Source organism: Rhinolophus sinicus, chromosome 1 (genome assembly GCF_057876585.1).
Source record: "Rhinolophus sinicus isolate RSI-liver-muscle chromosome 1, RSI-T2T, whole genome shotgun sequence".
In the NCBI taxonomy this organism is placed as follows: domain Eukaryota; kingdom Metazoa; phylum Chordata; class Mammalia; order Chiroptera; family Rhinolophidae; genus Rhinolophus; species Rhinolophus sinicus.
Genome location: NC_142501.1, coordinates 203553945 through 203571246, shown reverse-complemented (window position 1 = coordinate 203571246; position 17302 = coordinate 203553945). Strand labels below are relative to the sequence as shown.

The following is a 17302-nucleotide window of genomic DNA, read 5'->3' as shown; positions in this document are numbered from 1 at the left end:
ACCAGTTGCCCATCTTAGACTGGGAGCCACTGGACACAGAAGGTGGCTCCCACTCAGTCTGTGGCTTCTTCAAAGTCTTTGCTCAATGTCTTGGATATCACATTGAATTTGTTTATTTTTAGTGTTTAAAACAATTACTATGTTCATGACACTGTATCTGTTTTATTTATTTATTTATTTAAAGTAAAAAATAAGGCAGAATTCCTTCTCTTGAGATACCTATTACTATTTAATTAAGGACAAAATTATTACCGTGTTTCCCCCAAGATAAGACCTAGCCAGACAATCAGCTCTAATGCATCTTTTGGAGCAAAAATTAATATAAGACCCAGTATTATATTATTATATTATATTATATTACATTATATTATATACCTGGTCTTATAGTAAAATAAGATCCAGTATTTATTATATTATATTATATTATATTATATTATATTATATTATATTATATTATATTATATACCTGGTCTTATAGTAGAATAAGACCGGGTCTTATATTAATTTTTACTCCAAAAGACGCATCAGAGCTGACTGTCCTGCTAGTTCTTATTTTTGAGGAAACACGGCATACACATACAGTCACTCATTCTCTCATGGAATAGTCTTCCAGCAACAATGATTAAGGAAGGTATATTGGGGATCACAAAAGACCGAAGAAACTTACTACAAATAGGGAAATGTGAGAAGGAAAAATATAATGGAAGTAATGAATTTAAGTATGTCCTTAAGAGATGAGTATGAATTTGAAAAGCTATGAATATTGTGGTAGAGTAAACTTCTTGAACAATTGCAGGGAGAGGAGATTATTGGGGGAGCACACAGAAATAACGAGCAATCTAGTTTTGTGGGGACCTAAAGTGTTTGAGACAAAAATAAAAGGGGAGCACTAGCAAGGTTGATTTGGGATTTGACTGGCTTACTTTAGCAAGAGGAAAGGTTTTTTGAGTTAGATCCAATGATTGGTAAGAATTGGAATGGAATAGCCATAGGACTCTAGAAGATACTAGATAATTATGAAAAATATTTGACTTGGTGTATGGTCAGCACACTTTATGTTTGACTGAATTTGAAACATGAAGGTTAGAGAGGAAGAAAAGTTGACATACTAGTAAACATGATGCTAGATTCTATAATAAATAACTCCAATATTCCCTTAGTTTAATAAAATAGAACTTTATTTCTCATACAACTTTCCAAAGCAGATGTTCCTGGCAGGTGAGTATTTTTCCTCCATGTGTTGATTTAGTGACCCTATCTTGTGACTCGCCATGCCACAATGCCTAGGAGTTCTTTCATCCAGCTGGCAGAGGGGAAATAGAGCATATAGGAGGAAGAAATACTAGGCTGGATTCTAAAATTCCAGCCTAAAAATGATACTTAAAACTTCCACTTACATTGCATTGTCCTCTAGTCACATAGCCAGATTGGAACTCAAAGAAGGCAGGAAAATGTGGTTGAGTCGCATATATACAGACAAACGAATGGGAAACAGGCTCTCAGCCACAGCTAGCTCTCTCTTCCACAGATGATTTCAAGAATTCTTACATGCGACTGTGCTTGGGTGTTGGTATCACTAAACAATAGAAACAACATATAGAAAGAAAAATGATTCTAGGATCCTAATATGTTTAATGTGAAGTTTTTTAGGACACTGATTTGGCGTTTTGTAGCAGAAATTTGGTTTGTAAGTCTGAAACTTAGGGAAAACATTTGGGTTGCTCTTTTGTATATGGGGGAGAATTTATAGGCTAAGCTGATTGTTGAACAATTTATTCAATCGATAGAAATACGTTGATGCTAAAAATGTGATGGATGAAATAAATATGATGCCTTCTCTTTAGTGAAAGAAAGGGGATTTGGAAATTACCGAGAGGCCAGTTGAAATCAACACAGCAATAGAAGGCTTTGCGATGATAGATGTGTTCTATGTCTGTTCTGTTCCACACGCTAACTGACTACATACGGCTGGTTATTGAACACATGGCAGTGTGTTCAAGAAACCAAATTTTTAATTTTAATTAATTTTAATTAATTTTAATCTAAATCTAAATAAATTGAAACTCCTTATGACAGAGACTGTTTTAACTCATTTGAACAATAACAATCAAACACAATGACAACCGGTACCTCTGGAACACTTGCCATATGCCAAGTGCAATTCAAAACACCTTGCATATATTAACCAACTTAACCTTCATAGCAAGCTTGTGAGGTTAGTGCTATTATTATCATTACCATTTTTATTTCTGACGTGAAAGTAAGGCACAGATCTGTGAAATAGATTTCCTGTTCTTGGGAAATATACAGTCCAAGGCAGGAACTAGACAGGGATAGTTGTACTGCAATGGTGGTAGTAAGCGAGATAAAGGAAACCAGCACACACCTGTAATAAGCCAGGAAGGAAAAACTGGAATTTACCTGATAAAGATGGTGAGGCTCAGGTGGAAAATGGTATGCTACGTATTAACTAAGGCACGGTGGCAAAGCTAACTACATACAATCTTTTTTATAAACACCAATCAGCGTTCTTCCTTCCTTCTTTGCTCTGTCCTAGAATTATAGAATGTTCAGGTTACTCCTTTACCCACTTGGCAGATACCCAGTTATTTTTTACCTTAATCCTACCTTAGGTTATAGCATGTGGAGCCCCCGACAATATGGAGATAGTGAAATGTCAAAACATACAGGAGATCTTTCCCCTTCTCTGCCCTCTGCCTTCAGTGATCTGACTCTTGGTTTGCTTAATGCTGGAAATGGCTGCCTGGCCTGGCTGCCCTTTTCTTGGAGTAGGTCAGCCTGCCTGGAGCTGAGCTCAGCCCGTTTCCATGCATCATTAAGGCTGGATAATGATTAGCTAAATTATTCCTCTCTAAGCCTAATGAGCTGTAAGGTGATACATTTGTAGTTCAGTCTAAAAGATGTAAAAGGAGATGAAGTTTGTATCCAGAAAAATCTTCCTCTGGAAGCTTCCTTTGTCATCACAGAGAAATGTGGCCCACATGGTAAATCATTTACGAACTATTCTCAGCTTTGAGATGATAACAGGGAATTTTTCTAAATTTAGACACTATGTGTGTATACTAATGTGTTTATTCATTTTTGTGATCCTGGAGTTCTCTCAATTGGGGAAATATGTATATATATACATTTTAAGAAAGGAAAAAACTGTGTTAAAATTATAATACTCAATATATACCAATAACAAAAGATGAATACAAGTCATGTGTATACATTTTTCTGGCACCCTGGTATATTTTCTGCTTTTGGTTCTTTTCACTTTTCCTTTGAATTAGTCTTTTTTTATGCCTTGTTGATATGTTTAATATAGATTTGTCTTCTCTCTGAATTTATGCAATATAATGTTTCTGAAAGTTAAGCTTCCCATATTGCTTTTGTAAATGAATGAAAAAACTTTAGGTTAAAAGGTTGTAGGTGTATCATAATGTATGACTGTGTTTAAATCTGCTTAGGTAGAGTTTGACTTTATTTAAAGAAAGTCAACAACTTCATTTACTGATGACACATTTTGTGCCAGAAGCTTTATGTGCTTGTTAGGGCAGACTCAGCTATGAAAACAAAAGTGTTGAGAAGATAGAAGCGTATTTCTTCCTCGTGTAACTATCCTGGAAGATTGTTCAGGTAGGAAGAGTAACTTTTCTCCCCCAGGTCGTGCTGGGACCCAGTCCCCCTCTAGCTTGAGGCCGTAGCAGAAGAGAAAGGAAGTGTGGAAGTGGCACGCTGACTATCTTAAGAATCCTGACGAAGGATTTTCCCACATCGTTTCTACCCAGATTCCAAATGGAGCAAGCCTAGTTACATAATGTATCAGCAAGGGAGACTGGGAAATTTAGTCTAGATTTGTATCCATCTATGATCCCCATTTCTATGGAAAGAGAATTGATTTTGGTGACCTGTTGGATTTCTGCCACATTCTGATGTGTAAAGTATTGTATATATCCAATTGACACATCTACTTTTTTAATATAAGAAATAACTCATTTTTCAGATGCTCCAAACTTACATTGTCTTATTATCTTCTTTAATTCACCCCAGGTTCCCACACACATACACATAATTAGATCAATCTTTGTAATGTTTACCCCATTCTTCCCTTCATTACTGTTCTTGCTAGCAGTGCCTTTCAGACCTTGAGTCCATCTTTCCTGAACTTTGCTACCAGCTTCCCAGGAAGACGTCCTGCCTCCCATCCTTTTCCCTTCCAATCCATCATGCACACTGCCTCTAGATTAAATCTGCACACCCCTCTCTGCCCACACAAATCACCAGCTCAAAATCTATGGTGATGTTTCACTATAGCTTTGAGTTTAGACTGCCTCGCCCTGGGAGCCAAGGTGCTTCTCACCGTGGCACCCATCTGCCTTCTCAGTACTGCCTTACATTCTGGGGAGCACGCTGCGATCCAGTTATTTCCTACAATCCAGGTTTATTGCTTTTCTATCACTGCTCTAGCAAATTACCTCAAATTTAGTAGCTGAAGACTAGACCGATTTATCTTACAGTTCTGGAGGTCAAAACTTCAAATGGGTCTCACTGAGCTACAATTGAGGTGTCAGCCTGTTTCTTATGGAGGCTGGAAGAGAGAATCCATTTCCCTACCTTTCCAGTTATTAGAAGCTGTACGTATAACTTGGCATGTGGCCTCCTTCCTCGATCTTCAGACCTTGCAATTGCGTCACTTTAACCTAGCTTCTTTTGGCATCTTTTACTGACTCTCTTTTATGATGACATTGAGACCACTCAAATAACCTAGGATCATCTCCCTTTTTAAAAGATAAGTGACTAGTAACATTAATTCTCTCTGCAACCCTTTTGCCATGTAACTGAACATACCCCATGTGCTGGGGATTAGGATGTGAATATCTTGGGGAGGGGCATTATTCTGCCTACCACACCACGTTTTCCCTCTTGAGTCCTGCTTATTCTTCCCCTTCCTCAACGTCTCCCACCTCAGAATGTTCTTGCTAAGTCACTTGACCCTTTGAAACATCTTCCATCCTCCACCCTCAAAGTTCATCTCTGATTCAAGTTCCTCTCCAGCTTCTACTCCTTGGGAGAAAATCCATCCTTTCCTTGTCACTTTTTAAACAATTTGCCTGCTTCACTTTTAAAAAATTGATTGCATTTTGAATTATCTCTGTGGGTCGATTGCAGTCTTCTCGGAGAAAAGGCATTACGCTTTGTACTTTTTAATACCTTCATAGATTTTAAGAGTGTTCTTAAACATAATAACCACACATGGAATTTTTGTTGCATTGGCTAGAATTTACTCATTTACTGCCAGCAACCAAGGGGCACAGTAGCATAAATAATCATTTAAGAGCAGGCAACCCACAATTAAGTTGTATGTGTTTTAGGAATTCTTCTTACGTGGCTTTTGCAAGAGATGTCCAGTTAAATTTTCCTCCTCATACTGATTTAATTTTATATAGCTTCTCTCCTGTGTGGACTCAAGAGGAAACATGAAGATATCTTTGATAGCATGCTTACCCACCCTGATCACATTTATTGGTCTCCCCAAAATGGATTATCTGGAGAAATGGGATTTAGACATTTGTCTGAAGATTTTCTTATGACAGAAATACTTATAAAATTCCCCCCTGTGTGAATTTTCTGATGAATGACAAAGTTGATTTCTAAACTATTTTTCTTTTCCTATAGGTATCCAAAGTGTAGATTTTCCTCCCATGGGGACCCCTTGGTTGGCCTTTTGACAAACTAGCTTCTTAGCCTGTCACCCTGATTTGGATGTTGTCTTATACTTCGATCAAATGTTGACCTAGGAGCTTACTTAAATCTAATTTTCAGGCATAGTCTTTAATTCTTTTTCTTTACTTATGGGCTTTACTTTAATTACTCGTTTATTTGTAGCTTTCAGATTTTGAGACTATATATCATTCACTTCTTTTACTGAACTTTTACTGGAACTCTACTTAAAGAAGATGACCGTTTTGGTCTACAACTAAATCTCACATTGACATCATGTAATTTCCTTAGGACTTTCATTGTATTTTGTAAACCCAGGTCCTGTCTCTTGTCTGGAATGCATGGTCTGAGCAACATCAGTTGGGCTAGATAACTGGTTCTACCACTTGAGCTTGCATCACACGCGTCAGTCACCTGGACTGTTTGTCACACCAGTGACTTCCAGCCTCACTCCCTGACTTTCTGGGATGGGCTGCGAATTTGCATTTCTACTAAGTTCTCAGGCTATGCTATTTGCTGGGTGGGGACCACGCTTTAAAAAACACTGGTGTGGGTGATACCCTACAAGGGCAATCTAAAGAAGATTTAAGAAAATGTATTCATTAATTTATTCATTTATTTAACAAATATTTATTGTGTGCCTACTGCATCCAATTTCTAAAGTTTATATTCTTTTGCCTATTTAGAAAATTGATGACTCATAATCCAAAAACTCAAGATCAATAGCTTTGTGTGTGTGTGTGTGTGTGTGTGTGTATACTCATACACACTCAATTGAATGTTGCCTGTAGGCTCTTATCAGTATGCATATTTCTTTCTTATAATCTGTATACATTCATAATTGTGTATTTTGCTTTTCACTTACTGTGTTTCCCCTAAAATAAGACCTAGCCAGACAGTCAGCTCTAATGCGTCTTTTGGAGCAAAAATTAATATAAGACCCAGTCTTATATATTTTCTTATAGTAAAATAAGACTGGGTCTTATATTAATTTTTACTCTAAAAGATGCATTAGAGCTGGTTGGCTAGATCTTATTTTCGGGGAAACACGGTATTATATTATAAACTATTTTCCACTTTTTTTTTGTCTTCATAATTATCTAAATGGTTCCATAACTTTTTATTTAGATAAAATTGCATAGCATTTTCCTTTATTTTAACATATAAATCCATCTATTTCTCTAACTTAGAAAAATTTTTGAATATTATTCTTATGAAATATTCCTAGTGGAGAGGTTCTATGGTCAAAGTTATGAATATTTTTATGAATTTTAAATGAGAGTCTTCTTCATACGAGGTCTGACAATTAAGTTCGCAAACTTCTTACAACGATGTTGCTAACCTTTTTGATATCAGAAGGATTATTCATTATGAATTTGTACCACCTGGACAAACAGTTAACCAGGTTTACTATTTGGAAGTGCTGAAAAGGTTGCATGAAAAAGTTAGATGAAAACGACCTGAACTTTTCGCCAACAATTCATGGCTCTTGCATCACGACAATGCACCAGCTCATACAGTACTGTCTGTGAGGGAGTTTTTAGCCAGTAAACAATAACTGTATTGGAACACCCTCCCTACTCTGGCCCCCAATGACTTCTTTCTTTACCCGAAGATAAAGGAAATATTGAAAGAAAGACATTTTGATGACATTCAGGTCATCAAAGATAATACGATGACAGCTCTGATGGCCATTCCAGAAAAAGAGTTCCAAAATTGATTTGAGGGGTGGACTAGGCACTGGCATTGTGCATAGCTTCCCAAGGGGAGCACTTTGAAGGTGACTGTAGTGATATTCAGCAATGAGGTACGCAGCACTTTTTCTAGAATGCGTTCGCAAACTTAATTGTCATACCTCATATGAAACTGGTTTGCAAGCAGAAAAAACACTATGGAAAGAAGAAGGTATTTTTAAATGATAAAATCTATTTTTAAATGATAAAATCTATAGTTATCTATTAAGCATCTACTGTATTGCCTGGACCATATTCTTTTTGTCACAATCTACATCATCAGAATCATCTGCTCTAATATAAACTATAACACACACACACAAAATAAATGGATTTTGGATACATCCATGAGCAGGAACTTCACAGTCAGAAGTGGTCTGAAGTTCTAATCGCATTCTTAAATTGAGAAATCTGGCGTTTGAAGCAACCCTTGGCTTCTGCATATACTTACAGATACTTCATTTCACTCATACCGCAGTGTGGGGGAATACTTTCAAAGGTCACCTTTTGGAAAATGCTGACTTGTTTGTAACTTGTTCTATTTATAGGAATAAGGAAGTGTTAGTTAATCTGAATCATCACTCTGCTCCACGCCTGACATGGAACCGCAGGAAGCTTGCAGGGCACACGCATTTTTCACCTTCCCCTCCTCTCGCAGCCTCTCAGCACATGCTGTCAATTGTACTATATAAATAAACTTAGCAAAGTATGTAATTGCTGAGGATGGCTGTTATCTAAGATGAGGAAAAAAAAAATTATCAGCTAAACTAGGGACAAAAAACATACAGCTCTAAGCCTAGATTTATGGTCCGGAATCCCTATCAAGAACTACTCCATCTGCATTAGCAGGATTTCATATCCCTAGAGGTAAAAGCCTGTGATGAATATTTATTATGGCCAAGGGTCTTGTTCCCATTTTTTTATGCCTGCTTGTTTTTGTTCCTCTTATGTAACTGGGAAGTTTTGCTGTGATAAACAGCTAGGCCACGACACCAGGCATATGGTGGGTTCTTAAGACCTATTTGTTTAACCAAATGGGTTTTCTTGTTATCAAATTTAAGATAAAATCCTGGATTTACTTATTTGCTAACATTGTAGCCTTGTACCAGTTACTGTTATTCCCTGAATCTCATCTGACAAATGGGCATATTAACAACTACTGAGGTTTGATCTGAAGATGAATTAGTTAAATGTGCATAAAATAATACGTGTAAAATGAATAATGTGTGTCTGGAATACATTAGTTACTCCCTTCATATTAGCTATCCTATCCCATCCTCTCCTGTTTTAAAAAGAGCAGTAAAGAAGATTGTATTGCCATTTCTGATAAATCATCACATTTAAGAAGCTCTCAAAAGCCAAAAATAAATTCCACAAAATTAAAAAAAAATGGGTTAATTTTGATGTCTAACATTTATAGATGATTTGGAACAAGAATCAGGTTTTCTTTCTACTTCCTGGATAATTGCCTCAGTTAAGAGTTTGTATATTCAGAAGGCATTGAAGTTTTCAAAGGCACTTTTCCATAAATATCTTCTTTTTTGCTCCTCTAACTTGGAGGATAGAATTTTCAGTCCTGTCTTATACATTTGAAAATATAATAAAGATAAGTAAATATAACCCTGAATTTGAACAGGCTCTTTTTATTCCCCCAAACCTGTTCTTCTACAGTATTTGCCATCATAATTAATCTTAATTATGTAATTAACCAAGACTACAACCCAGCAAGTATCTTTCTCTACTGTTCTTCTTCCCCGTCATGTCCAATGTGTCTTCCAGGTCCATTGCTCCAGTTTCTAAGGTATATTTTGAATCCATCAAGTTTTCACTGTTGCACTTTCACTCCCTTAATCATTGCCACCATTGTATATTATCTGGTACTATTGTGAGGATAAAATGAAGATAGAAAAAAGATTAGCTGAAAAGTTAAAAACAAATGCACATTATTTTTTATTATTGAGGTTTTAGGGGTTGAATCAATAAAATCCCTTTTCTCCATCTGAAATGTTATCCGGTAGGGAGAGAGAGAGTAACCTGGCAGACGGAGATAAAAACATAGCCATCATCACTTCCCTGAATTCAGTTCAACACTTTCATTTGTTCATTGATAAAACATATGACCCTTCTCTGGGTGAATTTATGGCTTGAGTTTGAGAAACCTCTTTTAGTCTATCTGTAAACATGGTGTTCTAAATCTGCCTTGCCTTTGATTCTCTCTTAAGCCATGAACAACCAGGTTAGAGTTATTCTACTTTACACTAATTGGAGGGATGATGGCAAATTAACTGCCAAACCAAGATGGTGCCTACCACGATGCCATTGGGTCTCTGCCGTTCCCAGTCATGACCTTGCGGCTCAGCACCTCTGCCCCACCAAAGGTGGCTGTCTCTCTCGCCTCTCTGCTTTGTGGACACAGATCTTTTCAGTTTTGCACTTTTCCACCTTAGCATCATCTTATATCTAAGGTCCAATCTTCACCTCACTGGCTTCTGCAGAGGTCAAACCACACTCATACAGTTCAAGATCAAGCTGTACCTTTACATAGTCAAGGCCAGCATGCACTGCTCAATAAGCTAGAGTTGTCCAAGTTGGCTAAAGTCCTTGCAAGGCTTGTTTGCTAAAGACCTGTATTTTTCTATGAGCTATGCCTGCTAAAAATAGCCCTACCTACATCAATGAAGCCACTTGCCTGTGAACAAAGGCACCATAAACCATAACAAGGACAAAGTTCCACTTAGGCTTCACTTACTAAAGCCTGAAGAATAAAGCTGTCCACCAATCTCTCCCCATGGCATTTTGTTCCCCAAAGCTACTTCTTACCTTTTCTCAGGTTCCTAACCAATGCATGCAAATATTGACGTTTGGAGGAGCTTAATAAATAATAATTTTATTCCTAACCTTAGTTCAGAAGAAAATGAAATTCAGGAGCGAGAGATACAGAGAATCAAGGCATCTGCTTTATTGACATTAAGATAAAGGTAGTCTCCTGGCTCTGCATCACGAGTCACGTGAGCTTACTTTACTCCTTTACTCCTAAATGGAGCAGACCTGTCCACGGGTCACAGGCAGTACTGCATGATCAAAGACTTTGCCCAACATGTCAGAGCCCACCCACTAAATTATTCATGCCATGGACGAGCAGGAAGCCACTCTCTGTGAACAGGAAGACGAGAACAGAGGAGAAGATGGTAGCAGGATTGCTCAACGCATGTTTCTGACCACATTAGTCGGCTGGCTGACTTCTCCCAGCCCTGGAAGGAGCAACAGAGGTGGAGTCAGAGCCAGGAGACTTCATTTAGGTGAAGTTTCTTCACCTGGAAACAGGAGGGGTAGAGAATTACTGATCTGCTGCCAACAAATATGATTCTAAACTTCATTTCTTAGATGAAGAAAAAAACACTGAGTGCTTAAATGAACTGAGATACTAATGTTCATTAATTGTATACTAACATCAAAGAGATAAAAAGATGCTCTTATAAATATGCAGCTGGTGCGATTTTTCCCAATCCACTTATTCTGATGGTGATGATGATGATTAGAATATGCTTGTTGCTTACAATAATAAACAGAGCCTTCCCTATGCAGCACTATCTTTTTAAAAATCCTCTGAGTTTCTTTCTTCCTTCCTTTCTTCCTTCCTTCCTTCCTTCCTTCCTTCCTTCCTTCCTTCCTTCCTTCCTTCCTTCCTTCCTTTCTTCTTTTGGACCAATGCTTTTAAGTGTGTTAGTAAAGAGTGTGAGCACATATCAGAATGAAGTGAAGGGGAGGGCTATTTTCAGACTAAGTTACTCAGACAGAGATTCTGGTACCCAACTCTACCATTTCCAGTTGAGAAGCTCTTCTCAAGAGAGCTATAAAGCTGTGGTTTCAGAAACCAGCATGTTTTGTTTCTGAGGTCACCGGCCTGAAAGCCTTGACGCGCACTGCTTCTGAGTCCTGTTAATTCCCCATCAGCATGCCCACTTGTGGCCCCACCAGTCCCTCCATGGGCCCTCCACTGAACCCTTAGCTCAGCATTTGTCATTACCGTCCAGCTATCAAAGGCCTGTTGCCTCTTCTAAATCTTTCCTCCCATACTGCTCCCTCTTCATTCCCTATTCCCCATGAGGACACTCTGGTCAACCTATTACAAAAATTTGCCTGACTTGTAACCCTTCTCACAGAACAAGGGTTTCAGGTGTCACACTCTTTCATACACCCATTAATTCCTAAAATATCGTGGGCACCTCCATGTACACACAAGCTCGGATTACCAAGGTGGGGAAGACACAGAAATGGCCATGAAGAACACTGGTCAGAGTCTCTAACACTATGCCATGAAGAACACATAGAATCGTGGACCAATACAGAGTTATGCGTCGGAGTTCTTGAGGTGGGATCTAAGAAACCACACATATAACAGCTTCCCACCTGGTGACTACTGGGGCAGCCAGACTGGCCCTGGTCCATGGACAATGCTAAAAGACCCCTGTCCTACAGGATCTGCCTCCTCCCTGGCTTTGAGCATTCTCTAGCTGAGATCCGTTCTTTTCCAAAGTAGCCACAAATAGAGTCAGTCCTTTGTCTGATGAGGAACAAATCCTTGGGAGATAATCAACATTAAGACTCTGTATTAAATCTTCCCCAAGTGTTGTTTCCATGATTTGGAAGCATCAGCCATATTTACCATCTCAGTATCTTGTGTTGGAATGTCAAAATGTGTAACTTCATTTTCATGCATTATATCATTCAGTTCTCCTGTAGACTTGCCCAATAAACTACACAATGCCTAGTTACATTTGAATTTCAGATAAACAGTGAACATGTTTTTAGTGTAAGTATTTCCCAAAATTGCATGGGCATACTTATATTAAAAATGTATTTTTTAAAAAAAAATCTGAAATCCAAATTTAACTGGGCTTCCTGAATTTTTATTTGCTAAGTACGGTAAGCCTATGACCCCATAACAACCTATGAGGGAGCAATTATTCATCTTGCCTGATTTTATAGACGAGGACATTAATGTTCTGTAAGCCTGTGGCTTTATCCATGCCACATAGTGAGTTGTAGAGCAGACACCAGATCTAGGTTTCCTTACTTCTAGTCTAGGAAACTGTGTTTTACTGTTCTGGCTTGAAGGATGAGTCAAGAATGATTGGTCTGTGCTACTAACTGCTATATTTCATTACAGCACATACTATTTTATCATACGAAGTTTGGACAATTAAGTTCGCGAACTCATCCTAGAATAAATGCTACATACCTCATTGCTGAATATCACTATGGTCACCTTCGAAGTACTCCCCTTGGGAAGCTATGCACCAATGCCAGTGCCTAGTCCACCCTTCAAAGCAATATTGGAACTCTTTCTCTGGAATGGCCATCAGAGCTGTCGTCATATTACCCTTGATGTCCTGAATGTCGTCAAAATGTCTTTCTTTCAAAATTTCCTTTATCTTTGGGTAAAGAAAGAAGTCATTGGGGGCCAGATCAGGTGAGTAGGGAGGGTGTTCCAATATAGTTATTTGTTTACTGGCTAAAAACTCCCTCACAGGCAGTGCCGTGTGAGCTGGTGCATTGTCGTGATGCAAAAGCCATGAATTGTTGGTGAAAAGTTCAGGTCATCTAACTTTTTCACGCATTTCCAAATAGTAAACTTGGTTAACTGTTTGTCCAGTTGGTACAAATTCATAATGAATAATCCCTCTGACATAAAAAAAAAAGTTAGCAACAGCCTTGCAACAAGTTCGTGAACTTAATTGTCAGGTTTTTATACTGGGGCAGAGTCGTTACAAATATGATATAGACTTCTTCCTTGGGTTAAATCAATGTCCAGATGGCTACAAATTGTTTGAGAGAGAAAACTATTCTTGTAAATTAGTGGATTCCCATATACTTAGAAAAAACTATATTTATTCAAATATTGATTAAATAGGAATCCCAATAGGTCTGGAGAAAGTCCAATGAACATATTATAGCATAATTCATAACATGAATAAAAACTAAATATAAATCTTTATAAGAAATAGAAGGCCATCTTCCTAAATCTAGTTAGGAAGCTAGGAATTAATATCATGATTCAGGGATTAAGTCCTTGGACTTTGAAGTCAAATTTCCTGGGTTCAAATCTAGTTCTATCTTACTGCTTACTTACTATCTTAGGCAAGTTGCCTAGCTTATCTTGTCTGTAAAGTAGAGCTAATTATGTAAACATCTCATAGGGTTGTTATGAGGATTAATTAATACAAGTGAAGTGCTTAACAACAGTGGCTAGCAAGTAGGAAACACTCAGTAAATGTAAGCTGCTATGATTATTATTGTTTTCCTTCTGCAGTTGCTTATACCATCGTGTATTGTAATTATTCCAGGTTTCCCCTTGCCCAAATTGCCTCTCTTACTGGTCCCATTAAGAGCAATGATGAGTCCTATAACTTTAAACAGGGGTTTGGAACAACTGTTTCATTTATCAATGGACAGAAGTGACTATAAATGGTCAAAGCCTAGACTGTTGCCTAACTGTCAAATTCTGCCCCTAATTCTCAGAATTAGGCAAAGATCTTGGCCCATACTCACCTACAATGGTGTTTTACATGACTATCTCCTAGCCTTGTAAGGTAGAGATATTCAGGCAAGGACTCACTTTGAAAATGTACATTTATCATGAATTCAATCTTTGAATCTTCACTTAAGTTAATCAGCGGAAAGATGTTGGAAATGTGAAGCAATAAGATATAAAGACAGTTTGGAGTTCGTGAGTCTGAGCACATCAGACGAAGGTTTATGTCCTTTGGACACGTATTCCCCAAAATGAGTCTAGTTTTCATAGCCAACTTCTGCATGCTTCCCTCCATCTGCCAAAAGTTTGAGCATTGATAGGTCTGTGCCCTTTCTTCCGCTGATTGCACTGCCCCCATCACTGCCGGCTTTAAAATATTCAAACCACTAATGTAATATTCAGCACCTGCAAATACTGTGAAATATTAGTGCAGTGGTAATGAAAATGACTACACGTATAATGACAACAGGTGAAATTGCTCATAGCGGCTCCCGTAGCAAACTTAAGGTAGAAACTCCGTGAGCATAAATGGAGTATGTTCATGACAAATATGAAAATATCCCAAATTGCTAAAGTAATAAAGGTAAATATAATAAATCTCTTCTACAAATATAATAAGGTCCCTAACTGCAAATGTAATAAAACCTATCAACAGCTGCAATATATTTGGAACATATTATATAGCTTTACGAAGAATTATACCCCCTGCTGGTATGGCCTCAACAATGTCATGCTTTGTCTTCTACCAATGAGTCCAAATCCAGCAGACTACATGTTGCCCAGTATTTATTAAGTATGACAGAGCGTTAATACAACCAGGTTTGAATTGAAAATGAAATGCCCGATCCAGATGTGCTCTTTGGCCATTCTGCAAGCAGAGCCAAAGGCTGCGGATCTCCCACCAGGGGCTGAAATGCAGCCAGGAATGCTAAGCATGGGAGGTGAGGAATTGATGAATCACTGGATAGCTTTTTTGTTGCTGGGCTATGGTATCTGAATTGGAAAAGTGAGCAGTAGTACACAGGTCTAAGGAGGTAGGGGCGGGGGGATTGCAGTGAGAAAAAAAGGGATGTGGGGGGATGACATTCTGTAAAGGTCATGCGTGTGCCAGGCACTAGGACAGGTATTGTGTGTCTTCCCACCCTGGCTCACTATTTCCCTTTCTTCCCACAATTCAACACGTATTTTTTGAATCCCTACTAGTTTATAGCTGCTAATTATATTCAGGGAGAAAAGAGTAAATAATAAAGTCATCATCTCTGGCCAGGTGAGGCCCTTAAGTCCTGTGGGAGCATCCGGAAATAGCAAGGTGATTCTAACACAACGCAAATACGTGTCACAGGGCCAGAGAAGAGGATATGGGACAGAAACCTGAGGGATACCAACATTCAAAGGATGGGCAGTTACCCCGAATTTCTCATCCTCTCTCACGTTCAGCTGGTTCCCTTTTATTCTTTACATTATTTAGGTAATACACTGCTAAGAACTCAGCAGAAATAGATTACCAAGGCCAGCAACAGGACACCATGGCTATAAACCCCAAACCTTGCAAATCTACAAACCCTATAGCTTCGTCTAAACTGAATGTACACTTTTCTTGTAAATTATTATTTTCTGAAAAATTGAAAGAAAGAAATGAGTTCATTACAGTTATTGAGGCAATTCAACCTCCTACCCCACCCTGTGGCCTACCCCATGGTAACCAATGGCTGATGTGGTACCAGGTCTCACTCCTGGCTTGTGGTGCTCAGTGCTAAGGGCTCGGCGGGGTTTTATATACACATTTCTTTTCATCTTGTTTTACCCAATAATACAGCATGGAGATCACTTTTTTTTAAGAAAAGTACAAAACTGACTCAATATTTTTAAATACTGCATAATATTTCATTAGACTCCCTCAATTAACCAACATTTCAGAGTCTTCTTTCTCTTTATTCCTAATTATTTGCTTTTTTTTTTTTGCTAGCCCTCCCATCCAAAAAGAATACTACAATAGATGTTTTTGTACATACTGCTTTGAACACCTGAACTTAATCTGAATCTATTCGATAATAGTGAAAACCAAAAGTGAAAACTGTAAAGGCCATGGAAGTTTTGTTTTTAAAGATATTGACATATTGCTCTCTAAAATGCAGTACCAACCCACATCCTCACCTGCAGTCAACTGGCTGCCCATTTCCCACATCGAGTCACTAGCACTAGTCTGTATGTTACTTCACTTTTTTTTAATGTATATTACTTTACATTTTTTAAAACATAATTTGAGAGGTAAAATATGGTTTTTCATCATGTCTTCAACTTCTAACTGCCAGTGAGGCCAATAATCTTTGTATTTATCAGTCATTTGGATTTCTTATTCTATGAAATGCCAATTCATATAATATTCTTATTTTTAATCTTTTCTTATCAATATATATATGTATATTTGAGATAGTAATCACTTACCTTCCATATGAGTTACAAACACTCTACTATTTGACTATATTCATGGAATTCTTTTCATGTCCATTTTCCTCTATGACATCTGGGTTTCCTCTTACTTTAACAGGTCCACTCATTCCCAAAAGAGCTACATGAGAACTCCTAAATTTTTCTAATTTATTGTTTTATTTTACATTATTTTAAATGTATTACAAACTTATAAATTATATATACATATCATTTTGTATCATTTGCGTTTTGTTTACATGTATTTATGTAATTTATAATTCTTTTTATATTAAATAATTATACATTAGTCTGTAAGGAAATTATTTTTTTTATGCTGTGTGCTTTGTTTTCTTAGAGATGGCTAACTACCTATGCTGACTCGGAAACACACCTCCATTTTTCTACTGCATTGAGCTACAACTGGTCATATATTCAGTCATACTTTCAGGCAGGTGGATCTATTTTGAAGTAGTTGTGATAAGTTTGTCTATACCTATTTAATTGGCAACCATTTTTATTTTAATGGTACTATTGTAAGTTTTGCTATCTACTAAAGCAAATTATCTTCTGTTGCTTTTCATTTTTTCCATAATCAGAAATTTATCCTCTCATATGAACTGCAAAATCATCATCTCCAGTTTTAAAATAATAAGTTGGTTGTCTAATTCTATTTATAGTGTACTCATAAGAGGACTTACATTTTTGTTGCATTTGGTTTCTGTTCAATATATTGATTTGATATATGTCACATACAGGATATCCTTGCATTTTTTAATGATTTAACTTGATTTTATTATGCTGTATTATTATTATTTTATAACATAAGATTGAATTTCTAATATTTTTAGCCTTTTTTAAAAATTAAAGTTTATTAGGG

General features: G+C 37.4%; 1 long non-coding RNA gene across 1 annotated transcript in view; it reads left to right on the top strand.

Moving 5' to 3' along the window:
- Positions 1-16873, top strand: part of LOC148759326 (uncharacterized) — a 126426-nt gene extending 109553 nt beyond the window's left edge. The window contains exon 3 of the long non-coding RNA XR_016018196.1: positions 16783-16873. This is a non-coding gene — a long non-coding RNA (uncharacterized LOC148759326). The remainder of the gene's footprint in view (positions 1-16782) is intronic.
- The last annotated feature ends 429 nt before the right edge of the window (positions 16874-17302 follow it).